This window comes from Alligator sinensis, unplaced genomic scaffold, assembly GCF_000455745.1.
Source record: "Alligator sinensis unplaced genomic scaffold, ASM45574v1 scaffold543_1, whole genome shotgun sequence".
In the NCBI taxonomy this organism is placed as follows: domain Eukaryota; kingdom Metazoa; phylum Chordata; order Crocodylia; family Alligatoridae; genus Alligator; species Alligator sinensis.
Window position 1 is genome coordinate 2,418,153 of NW_005842055.1, and position 17,683 is coordinate 2,435,835.

Here is a 17,683-nt window from a genome sequence, read left to right on the forward strand (position 1 = left end):
TGAGTAATGCTGGGGTGCTCAAGGCTCTGAAGGCTGACTGGGGACAAAATCTCTGGCTGAGTAGCCTTTGTTTCAATAATTGCTTTTTATAGAGCTCTCTGCTTTTATGCCTGAAATTTCAGGTCGTTATCGCTCATTGGGGATAGAAAATGCAAAGTCCCTCTCTCAAGAGCTGAACTGGAAGCTAGCTCCTTGAGCCAAGGTCATGAAACAACCAGGAAGGGGCAGGGACCAAAAGGCCAGGTTCTCAGAGCAGGAAGGGCCCTACCCGACCCTAGAAGCCACACCTGGGCTGGGATCCATAAAGTAGCACTCTCACAAGCCAGACAAGGCCTCAGTGTTCCAGAGCAAACACCTCCCTGGGGAAACACTATGACAAAAGTAAACTGCATGAATTTAAAGAAAACTGGATTCCATTTCTAGACCCATTTGGATAAAAACTGTTGGACTCCTCCAAGGAATAAAAAGAGTCTCTTTCTCCAGCCCTTACTCTTTTTGTTACATCTCTTTGTCCATCTCTGCCACTCCCATCCCTTGCTTTCTTATTGTAACCCCTATCTTACATGTGGCACCATAGCCCTGGTCCTGCAACTTTGACAAACTGTGAAGTTGCACAATTCTTTTGGAACTGCCTCAAAGAACATGGCATTGGGGACATTTATACTTATCCATTAAAAAAACCCCTAAATGTTAGCAAAAATTACTTAGATCCAGGACTTTATCTGAAGAAAAGTTATTTACAACAAGCTACAATTAACTTTTTTGTAAATCAGATCTTATTTAAAATATAGCCATGTTTTTGTATCTTGTGACTAGTTTGCTGCTTTTACAGCCGTTAAAGCTTGATAAGAATGGGCAATTCTTTTTACCTTCTTTGCAACAGAACATCTGCATGTCTGGCAAAATAACTGGATACAAGAAAAACCAAGCATCATGAAACCAGTAAGTACTTTATGACCAGCTAACTCAGGGTTGTTTATGAACTGTTGACTTCAAATAAATATACAAGCAGGCTGAGAAATCAAGTTTCAATTTAAAAATATTTTATTACTGTGCTGGTTGCAATTTACTACTGATTGCAGCTACCAGTAGTAATTATTGACCATTGTGGCTTTGTAATTAACCCCTTTACTATGTAGTTCACAGATACTTTGAATCACTTAATTCAATTATTTGAGTCTTTTCTTGCCTTCATTATGACTTTAAGAAAAGCACAATGGTATACAAAAACGAATATGTCAAGGGAGCATATTCATTCAAACTTTTAGGGGAAAAAATTACAGAGGGAAGTATTTCATTTTCAAGTCAGAAAGAGATGGGACACAAACCCAATCAAGCAGCACAGCTTTGCCTGTAATATGATCATTAAGGAGTATTACTAAAGTATTACTATATACTATATTGTTTACATTTTCTTCCTAAATATGACCTTCAAAAAGAAATAAAAACTGGAATGGTCTTTAGAAGGAGAGAAATACAAGTCCATTCTTTCTTTCTGCCACCTCACTCCCCACCCACCCCCAACCTCAAAAATCCCCAAACCAAACAAACAAGCAAAAAAGCCCTCAAGACACAAAGAAAGGTTACGGATAACCAGTTTTGTTCTCTCATGCAAAAGAGGAGGTTTTTTGGCTGATGAATTGAGCTCCAGCTCACAAAAGCTCACGCAATATGAATTTACTTAGTCTATAAGGTGCAAATTTACCCTGCCTTCTGAGTAGATAAAGTGCTGTAGCCTGCTACTCCCAGAACAGGCTGAATAGCCACAGGAAATCAGGTTTGAAACAAGAAACCTTTGGACATCTATGTCCAAATCAAGCTATTTCCCTTCTCTCCCATTTTAAGAGCATGACTCAAACAAAATAAAGGAACCAATAGTAACACAACAAGCTAGGTTCCCAGGCTTCTGCTGTATTCCCAGAGGAAACAACACAAATGATCACAGCCCTGGCTGTGTTAGCATCTGCAGCTTTTCCCACCGAGTAATGAGTCCTTCCTACAGAGGGGCTTCGAAGAATTGCCACAGTAGGGCAAGCCCCGAGAAAGATCAACTGATCTCTCAGTAAGCAGAATAAGTCAATGGGTATATTACAACTTTGCACTGCTGAATGATGGCGCTCACATGTAATCTTTCCACAAAGGTTCAACTGCTTGCTCACAACATGCTTTTTGATAACATTTGTTTTCAGTGAAATGCTGTTAGGGAAATATGCTTCCAACTAAGATTCTAAAGGTCTCTCCCCCACTGCCCCTCAAAATTGGCAGATATCATTCTCATCATCTTTCTTTTATCTCTAGCAGGAGAGATAAGATAGTACACAATGGAACATTCTTTTCAATCAAAGAAGTCACCTGCAATCTGTCAGCACCAGTCACAGAATTAATATTTGTTTGTAACATTTCTAGCAACTTATATTTGAGAAAATAGTTTATTCCTTTCAGCATCCCCATACTTGGCATGACTTAATTTTATTAATAGATGCAAGGTGAATGATTCTTTGTTTTCCTGCACTGCTCTGCCAATATAAGTTTTCCCTTTTTCAAAAGGAGAATTTTCATTTGAACCTAAGAGTATTCAGAAAGTGGACTGAATTTGCCTTGAAGCATGTGCTATGATACAAGTCATTACAGTGTACATTCTGTCTAATATTCCAGCCAGGGGGGAGGGATGCTTCACTATACAAAACGCCAAGGTGCTCCAAGTTTTTTATTTGTGGGGGTTTTTTAATGCTTATCTGCAAAGTCTACTTTTGAATGCATGCACACACATACACTTTCTATCATGTTCAAAACATATATGAATAAACATTAAGTGCATTCTTTATGATGGTGTTATACTTTCTGGAACTTATTCCATGGGACTCTTACATGCACATGCCTATCTATAAGAAGTAAAATATCATAAGGCTCAATAGTCACCAAAACAAACAATTTACCCTTGTATAGGGTCTTAATTTCTTTGGAAGTGCAAGATTTGGTCCTCCAGTCTTAATTTTAACTTCAATTTTATGGGCTTCTCTGTTAAATACATTCTAGTTTTGATCTATATTTTAAATTCTTTTACTTAAACTGGCAACTTATATACCCTTGCAACACCAACAAATGGTGAATACAGTGTCAATGCCATATCTCTTGTTAACATAATAGTAATGTTGGGGGTGGGGGGAAGGAAGGAAGGATTCTGCTTATCCTGAGCAAAACCTGCTATCTAACCTTCCTGCAGAAGCAGAGAGGACTTGTAAAGCTAAATAAACAATATGATACTTTTCCAGTTTGAGCATGTCAGCAAAACCAAAATCATAAAAGTTTATATAAGATGCTTAAAAAAAATAGAACTTCTAGATACTTGTTTAACACTAGAACATTTGTTTCAGTAGATTCAATGGATTTTTCCCTTTGCTTATGCTTACCTAGAGACATTTGAGGCCAGCCTGGATACTCAAAAGGGAACTCCCACCAGAAAATGAATAGTATTTGGAGACTTTCCACTTAGACTTCATGGACATTGCATATAAATGGACCCTTCTCCAATTGTGAGCAATTTGTACTAAAGTACTGTATTGATTTTCCCTTCTCCCAAGCATATTTGGGACCAGTTCAAAGAGTCTGTTGTATTCTCCAACCAGTTAAACAAAATGGATACTTTTTGTCCATCTCACAAACCTTGTCTATATCAAAAGCTAGTTTTTCATGACTATATTACTGCTGGGGCAGAAAACAGCAGATGGCACTGTTAGACAAAGACAGGGTAAATTTGCACCTTTATAGACTGACTAAATCAGCATAAGCTTTCATAAATAATGGGCTTACCAAAGAGCCAGAAACTCCCCCTGTGATGATGCCAATGCCAGACAACTCCATGGTACAATAGCGAAGGAATAGGATAAACTCTTAAAGAAACTACTGGAACTGTCAAAGGATTCAATCTTCCACTTCCCAGAAGCCCAGGCAGACAACTTTTACTTATTGCTCAAGATCCAGAAACTTGGCAATCCAGGATGTCCTATTGTTTCTGGCATTGGCATCATCACAGAGGGAATTTCTGGCTGCATTGCCTCTATCCAATTTCCATATGCTATGGGAGCTACTGGGTTTTTGAAAGATGCCATAGATTTCCTACAGAAACTAGCTTCCACTGACAAGCTTCTAGTTAGCGCTACCATGAATATTACATGTCTGTACACCAACATCCCACACAAGGGCAGATTGAGTCATGAAGAACATTATCCCTGATGAGGACACTGTTTCCATTTCTATCACACTGTCCCATTTTGTCCTTGCACACAACTATTTCAGATTTGGGGACTTCTTATACCTACATAAGAACAGCACTGCCATTAGCACATATATGGACCCCCAGCATGCCAAGATATTTTTGACTGACCTTGAAGTTTGCTTTCTCTGTGACTGCCCTCTCATCCTCCTGGTATATCTAAAATACATTCAAATGAAGAAAGCCAGATTCAGACATCTCCCCAACACCAACCCTAAGACAAGGCCAATAGAACTCCTTTGGTTGTCACCTGCAACCCCTGGTCTCAGTTACATTTTTAAGGACCAAAAATGATCATCTGAAGGTAGCCATGGGGGATAAATCTTTCCAAACTTACATGCAGCCCCACAATCCCAAACAATATCTTTCCATTAATGGACAACCTAACTCCTATTCTCACCAGGGCACCAGACCTTGCTCTAGACCCAAATGCCAGCTGTGCCCTCATCAACCACATCATCACTGAACTAAATAACAAATATCATAATATTCAAGATTAAATTACCTGCAACTCTACCAACGTCATACATACCATCACCTGCTTACAATGCCCCTCTGCTGTCTATATTGGGCAGATAGGAGACCCCCCTAGATGTAAGAATGAATGAACAGAAATCTCATGTTAATACCAGAAAGAGACAAGCCTGTGGCAGGACACTGTAACCTCCTCTGGACATTCCACTGCTGACCTCAGAGGGGCTGTTCTTAGCACACACAAAAAAAACCTTGAAAAAATAAACTTGAATGGGAAATTGCAGAACAGAAATTCATACATGGATGGGTTTGTGTTAAGTGTGGTTTAAACTACAGACTACAGATTTTTATCCCATTACCTGGATTCATTTTTATGAGCCCTATGTTCCTCGATGAATAAACTGTTTTGTTTTTCCTCTCTCTCCTAACCCACCTTACCTATCCCAAGAGTCCCTCTCCTTTCCCTGCCCTTTGTATTCAAATCACAGCTTTCTATTTAGCAGCAATGCTTCCTGCAGTCCCGTCACCAGTAAGCCCTCTGCTTATAAAAGCTCAACTCTATAGACTAAATCAGAGACAAAGGTTCAAATCTACCCTGCCGTCTGCCTGATCAGACTAACCTGAATGTTATACAAAGTCTTTCCTTGTTATGATAAAGCAAAATTTACCATCCTTGAAGACAAAGGAAAAACAAAACATTTTCCTGATGGATATTCTTTGATGTGAACTGCAAGGGAGCGTCTCCTTGTCTTTTATCTCCTTAATCTGCATCAATTTTTAATAAGGACCCACATTTGGGCCAATATCAGCAGAGAAAGGGTTACAAAATGTTTGCGCCCACTGCCAATTCAGGATGGGTGTTTCCAGCCTTTACAGTACTAGTTTCTTCTGGCCAGTTTAAATGTGTCATGATGGTTGTATTGTCTAAACTTTTGTCACTGAGGCATTTGGGCTTTGTGCGAAAGGAGCCTAACAACTTTCACCTACAAATGGTGGATCAAATGTTTCTTTCATAGTGACTAAAACTGTGTTCCATAGTGAGGAACTATGATGGCAAGTGTCTTTGGCAAACCCACAATTAATTTTTATTTCACCCATTTGTCAGAGGAAGTGTGGAAAACTGATAGTACTCATCTTTTCTGTATACTGGCTTCCTTGGAGAGCTAGGAAAACCATGTGACTACTTATAAATCTGAAGTTCTTTACATGTGCTGTACTGAGAATATTGTATTTGGCAGCTGCATTAGCCTGATGCTTCTCTGTTGAATAGCAAGCCCCACTGCTTTACAGTTAGTTCATCCTTGAGCTGGTGTCAGAATTACTGCTACATCTCAGAAAAGTTTGAAAATAGTATGTCAGGGATGACTTGGTGTGCTGGACATTGAAAGCATTAAGTGGTTGTAACCAGCTTATAAAAACAACAAATAGCCTTCCTCCTAACAAGTCCATGGATGCTTATGCCATAGTGCTTGCATCAAGGCTTATAAGAGGAACTTAATATGTCCAGAGGTCCAGTTTCTGGAGGATGGAAGGAGTTGCCCTTGTTTAGATTCCCTTTCCTGAGGTGGTAGGATTCTTGACATTTAAAGTGTATGGAAGCCTAAAGAATAAAAAAAAGATAATTGAAAACTGTCTGTTATAAGTACTAATAGCAGTTATGGCTCATCAATAAGAGAACACCAGTCCTACTCCAAATAATTGTTTGAGAGTATAATTAAGAGAAGGGATTTGCTCCTGAAAAAGCAAACTTTTCTTTCTCTCTATATCAAAAAGACTGCAGTTTGGGATAGAGAGGAACCAACAGGGCTCTGAAGCAGATTGTCCACTTCAAGCTAATCCATTAATTAAAAGGAGCATATAACCCAAAACATCATTTTTACCAAACACTGTGCATTTTGCATGCTTTGTGTATTTTGCATGTTTTTTCTTTACTAGACACACAAAGCAATTTCCACCTTGAGCTATATAGATTAAAATGCTAGAAGAATGGAAGGTGGAAACAAATCATTCTTTTAACACCCACAAGTGAATTTTTTGTGCGAGCTGAACCTACAGAGAGCACCACTTGGCATTCTTGCACTTTGCTTCTATACAGGACGGATTCATTTTCTCCAGTGCTATAGTTGTCCCCAAGATTTCGTTGCAATGATAATATGCTTTTGTTCTATTTCCCCCTGCAGCTTTCTGTTTACAGGGAATTCAAACAAAGAAAATTTACCAAATATACAGACTTTTTTTTGACCACGTCATTAATTTATGGGACATCAGATTTTATATTATATAATACGGCCAAATTCTTACTTCAGCTACATGCTGGACATTATAGTCCAGTACAACAAAATAATTGCATACCTGAACAAAATAGTAGTATTTATGATAGGATAGGTACCCTCTATGAAATAGATAAACAAGGCTCTCTATTTTTTTTAAAAGAGGCCCAGTGTAAGTTTTAAGTAAAGTTTAGCTGTTGTTGAAGTCAAAAAGAATTATCCAGATAGGTCTAGATAAAAAAATAGGTAAGTCATATTCTAAGCCATATTCTGGACTTGAGTCCTTTGAAACTTGTAAACAAATGTAGTTTGTGTAGATAGTGTCTGAGCTGCAGTGACCTAGTTATCTGGTCAAAGGGCTGCATAGAGCTGAAAGATAGACTGAGTTAAAGTTTAACCTGCAGGGACTGTAAACCAACCTGAGGCTGCTGAAGAGTTTGATATGATGATTAGAGAATAACCAGTGTGACACGTTGCAAACTCCCCATAATCAAGAAGAACTTTTCCGGGTGACGATCTCTGAAATTGCTCAGGTAGAGTACGCATTTGTTTTTTCCACTCTAAGTTTATAAATGAGGCAATAGTATTTTTTGATGCTTTGTTAAAGGATGCTTTCATCATTCTGTGTTCTCATAGGATTTGTAGGGATTGCCTGAAATACAGCTCTTGCTGCAAAAAAACAACTTAGTTTGTGCACAGCAGTATGGACGTAAATTGTGATCCCAACTTCCACAATTCTCAGGTTTTTTTGCTTAATTTCTAAAAATTTCTGAGTTAGAGATGAGCATTCTGGAAAGGTCCTAAGTACTGGACATGCCAAGCTATGGTAGATTTCTGTCTAACATAGCTAACAGCAAAGGGCTACAGCAGACAACACCTAGACACAGCTTTTAACTGTTGATTGGATTTCATGCAAACTCTCCTTCCTAAAAGCACAAAGATGATGTCCTCAATTTTAGCAACCTTCAGAAGGCACGATACGACATTCAAGCAACAGCTTGCCTAACATTTCTGTATGGACAGTGGCGAGTGGATGCCTCTTAAATGAATGTAAATGACCAACCACGCCTTATTGAGAAATGAGATTGACAGAGGAAAGGGGACTTCAGACAATTTGCTTTTGATTTGTTAAAACACAACTTTCCATAGCTAATCATTAGATACATGATGATATCTCGTATCAGCCTGTGTACACCTCCTGTTGTTTTCTCAATATTCCTTCTTCCCTGTAGAAAGAGTTAATCTGTTTGAGGCAGTCACTTCTCTTAGACATCTGTTTCATATACAATACCTAGTCAAAACAGCAATACTTTGAGTGTTTAATATATTATGGTCCAAGTAGTTTGTTCCATTCCTCCCCGCCTTCCCACTTCCAAATACACACAGCTTGAATGGCTACATATATGGGGCTGTGGATGACTTTAAAAGTCAATTTAATTTAAAAGCATTTTTTGAGTTTAAAAACCAAGAGAAATGGGTTTATATTCAGAAACTGTTGTAGTTCATTCTTAGGAGGATATTTGAATTCTGGATTCAAGGCAAAGAAACTCAAAAAGCTGAAACAATTGGAGATGAATAAATGTTTAACTGTATGGCCTAAGAAACTCATTATTAAAAGCTCTAGGCACAAGTCTTTTAAAAAAGTAAATAAGATAAGTAAGCAAGCTAAACATTTTTGTACACGCTGTTTACAAGAGAAGTATTAATACAATGAAATCAGTATAGTGGAACCACCATGAGGATTTACTGCTCTTTTGAAGAGTCTAGATGTGGTTTAGGTCTAAGCTTTACTACCCTCCACACATACCAAGCAGTAACCATTTCTAGTGGGACTGTTCAAAGTAAAACAAGGCAATGTAGAAGTGGCATAATTGGACCCTACTGTTGCACTGCTAGTACAGGACACAGTTCTGGACCCAAACACGTACAGCCAAAGTGTAAGTACACTAAGTTATCCTAACATTTTCTCAGGACTGATCTCAATGAACCTAAAAAGAACAGATACATTTATTCTCTTCAAAAGAATTGGGAAACATTAGTTTTAGAAAGAAACAGAAAACATTACCAAGGCATTAAGTGGGAAACATGTGCTTAAAATTCTAGTTGATACTATAAAAAACAAATAAGTACTAAAAGAATTGCATGTTTGCTTCATTAAGAGGTAAAAATTTAGTGACTAGAACTCACTCAAGATGTTAATTTCATAAGTGTTTTTGCTCTGGGGACAATTACAAAAGAACTTTCATTAAACATCAGTGACTCAATATATTCAAACAAGAAATTATATTGATCTACACAGGATAAACACCATTTTGTTATCCTATTCATGGAAACAGTAACTAGGTTTCTCAGAAGAACATTGCTAACATGCAAGCCTGAATGAAAAAAGCAGCTGGGAAGAGTAGCATCAAAAACCTATGTTTTCACTGAAGTAGAAAAATCATTTGCAGATATCAGTTAACTGCATTACTGATCTTAGCATAAAGCATATGTTGCTACATGAGTATTTGGATATTGAGACCCTAATAATACACAGCATATGATAGAAAGATCTTACAGTTTTTCTCCCTGTTCAGGCACTCAAAAGCCAGATGATGGACTAAATTCCAGGTCTTGTTCAGTATTTTCAGGGACATTCAAATGCCTATTACCTGGGCTCAGTAAGAATTATGTAGCACCATTCATCCTGTAGTACACTCCCTTTTCTCATTCTCTAAATTAATAACTTCATCCACCAAAACAGGCATTTCTGTGGCACAACACAAGAAGAGCTGAACAACAGTTTAGGAAAGCAAGAATAAAAAATATGACTGTCAGTATTAAAATTATTTCTTATCAACAGTAGCATGATAGGTGGCGAGCGAGGCACGAGCACCCCGCTCTGCCTAAGGGCAGGACAGGGTTGCTGGAATGGAGCTTGTGGGGAAGGGAGGTCTCATCCTCCTGACTCAGTTTCCCTGCCCTCCACCCCTACTTGCCCCTCACCCTGAAGTGACTGGCTCCAGCAGCAGGAAAGAGAACAGAGGTGGTAATGTATGGTGCAGGAGAAGTAGCCAGAGGTTCAGTGTTGCAGGGGGAGATATCAATTTTTGGTGCTACCAACATGGTGTCATTTAAACCCAAACTTTCATTTAAAAGTGATTAACATAAACAACTAAAAGCTTGGTTTCCACTCTTGCATAATAACCAGAATATTTAGGATCAGGGTCCATGGAAATCTTTCACATTAGAGTTTGATCACTTGAGCAGCTTTTAAAAAAAATGTATTCATAATATCCACCCTCATAAATTTACTGTAGTCATTAACAGCTTTCCAATGATATGCATTGAAATATTAGTTTTTCCTTTTGGGCACTGTAGCTTTTCAAATTTGTTACTAGGAAAGTAACAGCTCCCCTTGATTCCTCTGGCAGCTGCTCTTCTTGGTGCTGTCATGCTACCCCAGCCATGCTCAGGCTAGCTATAATGCTAAAAATCTGGAAAGAGAAAGAGGAATAGGGTAGGTAGTATCTTGTATTATAAAATGTACTTAGGGGCTAACAAATAGAATTTCTACTACAAATTGGGTGTCACATAAAAGCTAACAGAGGAGGAGGAAGACTCAAACATAGCTGATCACAGAATGACTTCAAGCCATCAATAGATGTGGCCATCAAAAAATTGCAAACATAAGATGATACCCAGGTTCCAGAAAGATTAATTTAAACTAGAATGGGTTCAGAGGAGTCTACTTAGATGATCGTGAAAATAGAGCACTTTCTTTAGGAAAAGACTAGGAAAACTTCTTGTAGTTAGTCTTGCAAAACAAAAGCTGGACGGGGAATAGAATTGTCCTGTGTAAATAGATCAGGGATTTAAATAGCAAGAAGGAAAAGCTATTTAAGGTAAAGGACCATACTGGCACAAGAAGAAATGGGCATAAAACTAGTTATGTATAAATTTAGAACATAGGTTAGAAGAAGCATCCTAACCAAAGGAATGAGGGTCTTGAAGAAGAGAGGAGTAGCAGTAGCAAGAAACCTAAATTTAAGAGTGCTCTTGATCAATTCATGAATCTTATGATATGGTGGCTCTCAGAAGAAGGAGCTGAGAAACCACAAGGTGCCCTTCTAGTCTTAAATCTGTACCCTTAGTATTGTAGAATACAATGATGATAATAATCTGCTCTAAAATCACATGCTAATTTTGAGTTATAAATTCAAATGTGGAGATGTTTAAAATGCATTTAGTGGGAGTTTCAGCTTGGAAGATGTCCCCCTAAATGGATGGAAAAGGAAGGGCAACAGCAAAATCTATGCATGGATGATTAGTTGTTTTTATGAGAGCTTGTGAGGAATCACAATAGAAGCCAGGGTGGAGATAGAAAGGTAGGAGTACTCTGTCCTTAATATCTGCCTGGTATCCTCCAATCTTGTCTGCCATTCAAAAATGACTGTCATTATACCATAACAGAAGCAGCCACGAAGATACTACAACCATGCCCTGTTGCCTAATGCCTACCTTTGATAGCATTCATGAAAGGTATTAATTTTCCTATGGTCTAAGTCGTAAGACAATTTTCCAGACACTAAAGAATTTCTATTACTGAAACTCCATTGAGTCAGTAGTATCTCAGAGGTACAAAGTTACATAGATTTTGACCATCTGTTAAGCCTCTTTGTTCCTTCTGCTTTAGAGAGTTTTAAGACGCTCATTCATTCAGCTGTCAAATGTTGTACTTTTGGTAAGTTATAGAACTGAATAAGATATTGTTAACTTTAGTCATATTAATCTAGCATTAGTATAGTCCAACTATAATATCTGCTTATGAAAAAAAACAACACACACTATTATAAAACACTATTTAATAATAGTAGACTAAGGCTCTAGAACCTTCAAAGGATAAGGGGAAAAACAGGCATCTCTTAGAGACATTTACAGTCAATAATTGCTACCATCCATTTTGAAGATCATTTGTAATAACAAAAATTGTCTTGCTAGTGGTTATGTACAGCTGCATACAGCCAAGTTTTTCAGTTGCATCTAGTGCATCAGACTCTTAACATGCATTGGTAACATTTAATTATATTGTGTAATGGTCAATACAAAGCCTATGTATCACATAAGGCATGAGTACATGTATAATTTGTTCAAATGGATGTTAGTCCTAGATCATCAGGTACTATATAAATTAGCTCAAGATATTATGCCACAAACCTGGGTTTTTGAGCTAATCAAGTGATTCCAGAAGGATGTTGAAATAACTGGACCTTCAGTAAATCATTTACCTTTAGCTATTACAAATCATCAAAAAACCAGTTACAACATAGCTGGCTTTCTTCTGCTAACTTTGGACAAGTAATACATCACAAAACTTGCTATTTATTTTATCTATTTAAAATTTACATCAAATAATAAAATTGCAAATAATCCGGGTCCTCAGAGTAACAAAAGTGCGTATCAGCAAAGAAACAAATGCTATGAAAACATACAGTAAGTATGAGGCACAGAAATGACTGATTCCTACAAGCTCTGAAGATGGATCCTATCATTTCTTACAAGACTTAAACTTAAAATATTAAGCAAGTTGTGACCAGGGGAAGGAAGTATATTAAATCTAATACCAATACATCCAACAAAGTTTTCACAATGATCATAGATCATTAATCTGTTCTTGAAAAATTCCTGCCTCATGTCCTTATTTTATGATTGAGCTACAGTTTGATTTTTCCTGGGGAAAAAAATTAATAATGAGTTAAAGTCTAAGTGATAGATAACAAGAGATGTTGCTGTTTAAGTTAAGTTTCTCTCACTGGACAATGTTATGCCTTTGTCTACTAAATTAAAAAGCACACCCCGCCCTTTTTTTTGCCAGAAAACTGCTTCTCATGCGAATATGTCCAGACCATGAAGCAGTAACCCCTTTGTTTTCTCCTTTAGTAAGCTAAATTTACTAGGTTTAAGTCCTTCAATATAAAGCAGATTGTTTAGAACTCAATTCTTATAGCGGTTCTTATTTTTGTTTCATTTTTGAGCCTTTTCCAAACTCTGTTTGTTGACTGAAGGACACTATAACTAGACCCAATATTTCAGTAACTGTCTCAAGTGCTGCCTGCAGAGGTATGCCCATCTCTCCTCATACCTACATTATATCCCTGTTTATATACTCCAGAATTAGATTAGCCCTTCTAATCACATCGCTCATGCACTGTGGCCTTACCATGAAGTGATAATGTTAGTTGCAAAGACTTATTAGAAAAGGATGCATACTGTACAGCATGCTTTAGCTTATTGGAACCTAGGATGCATTGTGTCCACAAAACTCATTCTCTGAACAGAGGCCCACACCAAAACTTATGTGATATTTAAGTAGACAAACACCAACTCATTCAGGAGTTTATTAAACTTTATAGATTATCAGGAAATGTTTTATTTAATGACAGCAGCAATCAGAAGAAACTGTAACAGTAGGTTTTTTTCTAGGTCATGGCAAGGACAGACAAAAGTAACTTGAAAAGGTCTGTTGCTGTGGAAACTCATTTATGCAATAGAATGCAACAATTCAGCATCATACAATGCCAAATACTTCGCATTGCTCACACAATTAGACATCAATTCCAAAAGGCCTATTTATGCATGTAAAACAAGTGAGATTTGGACTATAAACTGGATGGACACAAAAAAATGCTTGCAATACATAGTAAAAAAGATGGTCCAAATGCTCATCTATACACAGAAGCATATAGAGAAGTTTCCTGGCAAGGTGGCCGAGAGTATTTGACCTTCATTCCAAGTTGGTTTCCTAATATAAATTACACTGCTTCCTGCCCTGGGAGTTCCAATTGCGAATGGCTTCAAAGGGCCAACATCAGAAGAAACTAATGTGCTATAAATATACCCAAACTAACTTTGAACAAGTTAGCCCAAGTTCCAGTAACGTTGTAGTCACTGCGGCAGTGATCAGCGTTAGCCAGTTTTCCTTCCTTCTATGACTGCAGTGTCATTATCCTTCACATTGTCAGCTGGTAAAGAATTCATGGGTTCTCCTGGAGAACTCCCAGGCTCTGAAGAGGTTATCATGGGGTCATTAAACTGGCTTTAAGGCCATTCGTCCCTGGTAACACATGATACATTATTGCAGTGTAATTGCCCCTTTAATTTGTACTGTTACATTAATCTTCAGATATTTAAAGGAAACTGCAACATATGGTAAAATAATGGCCTGCTCTATGGACCCCTGAAGTCAATAACAAGTTTTCATTGGATTTAAACGGTGTATGATCATGCCCTGAATTACTGGTGAAATCACAAAGTAGTCATAGCAAAAATAGGGGGTCAAGATTTCTCTTGCTGGTGCAAGGAGAACACAAGTTAAATTTCATAGTACACTATTCCACATATGGTTATTATGAGGAAGCATTAGTGGTAGCAAGAGATCAGTCTGTTCTGGGAGTTCTCTTTGGTCAAAGCCAATTTACATAGGTCCTGTCCTCACTTCTAAGTAAGCATCCTCCATCAGTCCAACCTCCCACTTTTTTAATCTCTACCGGTTTCTTTCCAGAGGTGTTATTCCTCAAGATAGCAGAGGTCTGCTGCCACTTCTCCTCCCCCACTTCTACTCCAGCCTTTTCCTTTAATTAAGCCATATGCCAAGTTCAGTATCTCAAGCAGCCAGCATACAATCTAAACCAACACTAGTCTTAGGCATTTATTAGTAACTTGGAGGAAAAAAAACCCTGCGGTACAAATTGTTCAAGCATTGCTTTCTTTCCAACATTCTTACATTATTTTGTTGAAGGAGTCATATTTATGTCTACTTGGCTTAGTGCAGCGCTCTGCAGATATACCCAAGCTAGTTCTAAACAAACTAAATCAAGTACAGGCAGTCCTCGGACTTATGATACAATTGGTTCCTGAAAACCACGTCTTAAGTCAAAACGTTGTAAATTGGAACCAATTTTCTCATAAGAAACAATATTATATATAGGGGATTGGTTCCTGAACCAATGCCCAATACCCTATTTTCACCCAAAATACCCTAGTATTTTGTACTCGATCAATTATAGATGAGTAATATAGCTACATTAACATATTTATATTGTAAATAGCAATTATATTGATTTGGAAGGACTTCTTTGAGGTGACTTTGCTTGACTTTTTGAAAGGCACTTGGTTGGACTTTTTGAAGGGTTCTTAGCTGGAATCTTCTCAGGAATCTTGGCTGCAGGTTTTTCTGGAGTCTTGTCTGCTTTCTTAAAGAAAGTGTCCAAGAAAGTTTGGACAGATGTTCTCCAGGGAGATGAGTGACACAGCAAACTCGTTTGCTGGCATGGCATTGCATCGGTTCAAGCGTTGTAAAGTCAAAACTGATGTCATAAAGTTGAAACAGGGTGTCAATCTGTATACATTGCAAGTGCGAAACGTTGTAACTCAAAATGTTGTAAGTCGAGGACTGCCTGTATCAGAAGCAGGGTAAGCAGAATGCCTTACCTTTTTCTTTGGCAGACAAGGTTCTTTGCATAAATGTGATATCTTTTATTAGAACAAGTAAATAGTTGGGAATATTGTTCTTTGCAAGCTTTTGAGTACAAAAATCCTTCTTCAGGCAGAGGGAGAGCTGATTATCTTTTTCTTTATATATGAAGTATTTTGAAGACAAAGATTCTTTAAAGCACACGGTGGTATAAAATTAGCTATTCAGATTTAAGATTCTGCCACTGAAAACTTTTAGGAATGTTACTCAACATGCATTGGTGACATCAATATTCACTGGCCCGAATGAATTATCACTGGGAAACCAGATATGCTGCCCAAGCATAGGCTTGGTCTCTGTTGCTCTTCCCTTTTTATGCACTTGTCATCCGGAGTTTTGGGAATCAGTATTATGGTTATGCAGATTATGACCTGTCCTCTCCCCTTCTGGAAGACAGCCATCAGTGATCATGCTGCCCTGGGGTCAGACTCAAGAAGCAATTCCCTATCACCCATCAGTTAGAGAGCTCCATTGAGGTGACTTTGTAGCTCTACAGCCAGGGAGCTGGAACACCTGTATGCCTCCATATAGTGCTATATTTTTTTGGAACATTTTAGCATTACAGATGGACACCTGTCAATAACCTTTCAATGTCTTTAATGAAGATTACACTTCTATTTGGATTTTTCAGTGGTAAGCAAATCAAATCCCCTTATATCGTAAATAAACAGAATTAAACTGCAAATTGGGACCAGATACTTTAGGGCCCACCCTAGATTACTTAAAGTCAGAAATGGATTAAGAGCAAATGAGATTTGCAATTCCCACCTACAAACTATACTTAATGTATAGTTATGGGAAGACCCAAATGACTTGGTAGCACCAGAAGAAATTAAGACTATGCATAGATAAAATGCCAATATTCTCTAAGAGCAACTTGAAGATAGTTTTCAAATATAGGATGGCTTTGTACCTGGTTAGTAGGCCCCAGTCCTGTACTTGGCTGTTCAGTTTCAACTTCAGTTAAGTTCAGTGGGAACTGCAGATGCAGAACAATTCATGTGAGGAGTTTGAGTTTCTGCCATTCACACAGATGATTATGGATGACAAGAAGTATTTTTAGAAAGGAAGCTTTGCTTATAAAACCATGACAAGTGGCAGCTGGACTGAAGGGGGAAGGAGAGGGGGTTGTTTACATTTCTTTGAGTAGTCATCAATCAGTTGATTTCTGATGAAGGAGAGGGTGTTGTTTAAATTCCTTTGAGTAGTCATCAATCAGTTGATTTCTGAAACAATAGCTCATCACCTGCTACTTTAGGCACTTCATTTTTAGATAAAAAATTAGCCAAACAAATTTCAACTAATCCTGACTTGTATTGGTAGGCAGGGTCAGAAATGTAATGGCCATGAAAAAATTATCATTGCAATGGGCAACTTCAGTTATAAATGCCAAGAAGCATCAGATGTTAATTCCAACTAAAATTTCTGCCCTGTGCCATTGGTCTCTAGAAGGAATTTTTCATTGACTTCATTGGGAACAGGAAAACAGCCTAAGGTAGCAGCGCATAAGAGAATTATCATGTCAGATCACTGAGATCAGGCATCAGCTAGACTGGAAACCAGGCTGGGTACAGACATGCAAAAAGCCCAAGGCAGAATTGATCTAAGTTGTATGGCTTTCAGCAAGCAATGTAGTTTGAAGACTGCAAACAGAACACACATCCACCCTTTGGTGGTGGGAGAACATCTTAGACCAGGATCTGCTATTTTTAAACCAGTGTATGTGTGCTGAACTTCTGTTCTGTTACAGGTATAAACTAGTTGTGTGTCAAACTTCTTTTCTGTTATGGGTATAGACTGGTTTCTGATCACTTATACCAGTAAAAGTGTAATGTCTGTACCTGGTCCCATTAAGCAACCTCCAAGCCTCAGCTATAAAATACATCTCACAGCTTCACTCTGAACTTCTTAACAGTTATAATAAATCCTCTCAGAAAACTGAATTCTGATTTTAAAACTATTAAAAAAATCAAAGAGCTTGAACACATACTTACATAGCTCCCAGATTCTATAAAAGTAGTACAGGTCAGTCGCATCTTATGCAGGGGTTACGTTCTGAAGTCAGCGCGTAAGGCAAAAATTGCGTATAGTCAAATCGCGATTACTATGCCAGCGATTTGACTAGAGGTGACTGCCTCTGCCTCCAAAACCTCC

The 17,683-nt window shown here is 38.0% G+C and overlaps 1 protein-coding gene across 2 annotated transcripts in view; it reads left to right on the plus strand.

The window, feature by feature from the left end:
* The first annotated feature begins 7,514 nt into the window (after positions 1-7,514).
* A1CF (APOBEC1 complementation factor) overlaps positions 7,515-17,683 on the plus strand; it is a 74,181-nt gene continuing 64,012 nt past the window's right edge. For both annotated transcript variants that reach the window (XM_006022938.3, XM_006022939.3), the window contains exon 1: positions 7,515-7,550. The gene's annotated coding sequence lies outside the window, so the exon portion shown is untranslated. The remainder of the gene's footprint in view (positions 7,551-17,683) is intronic.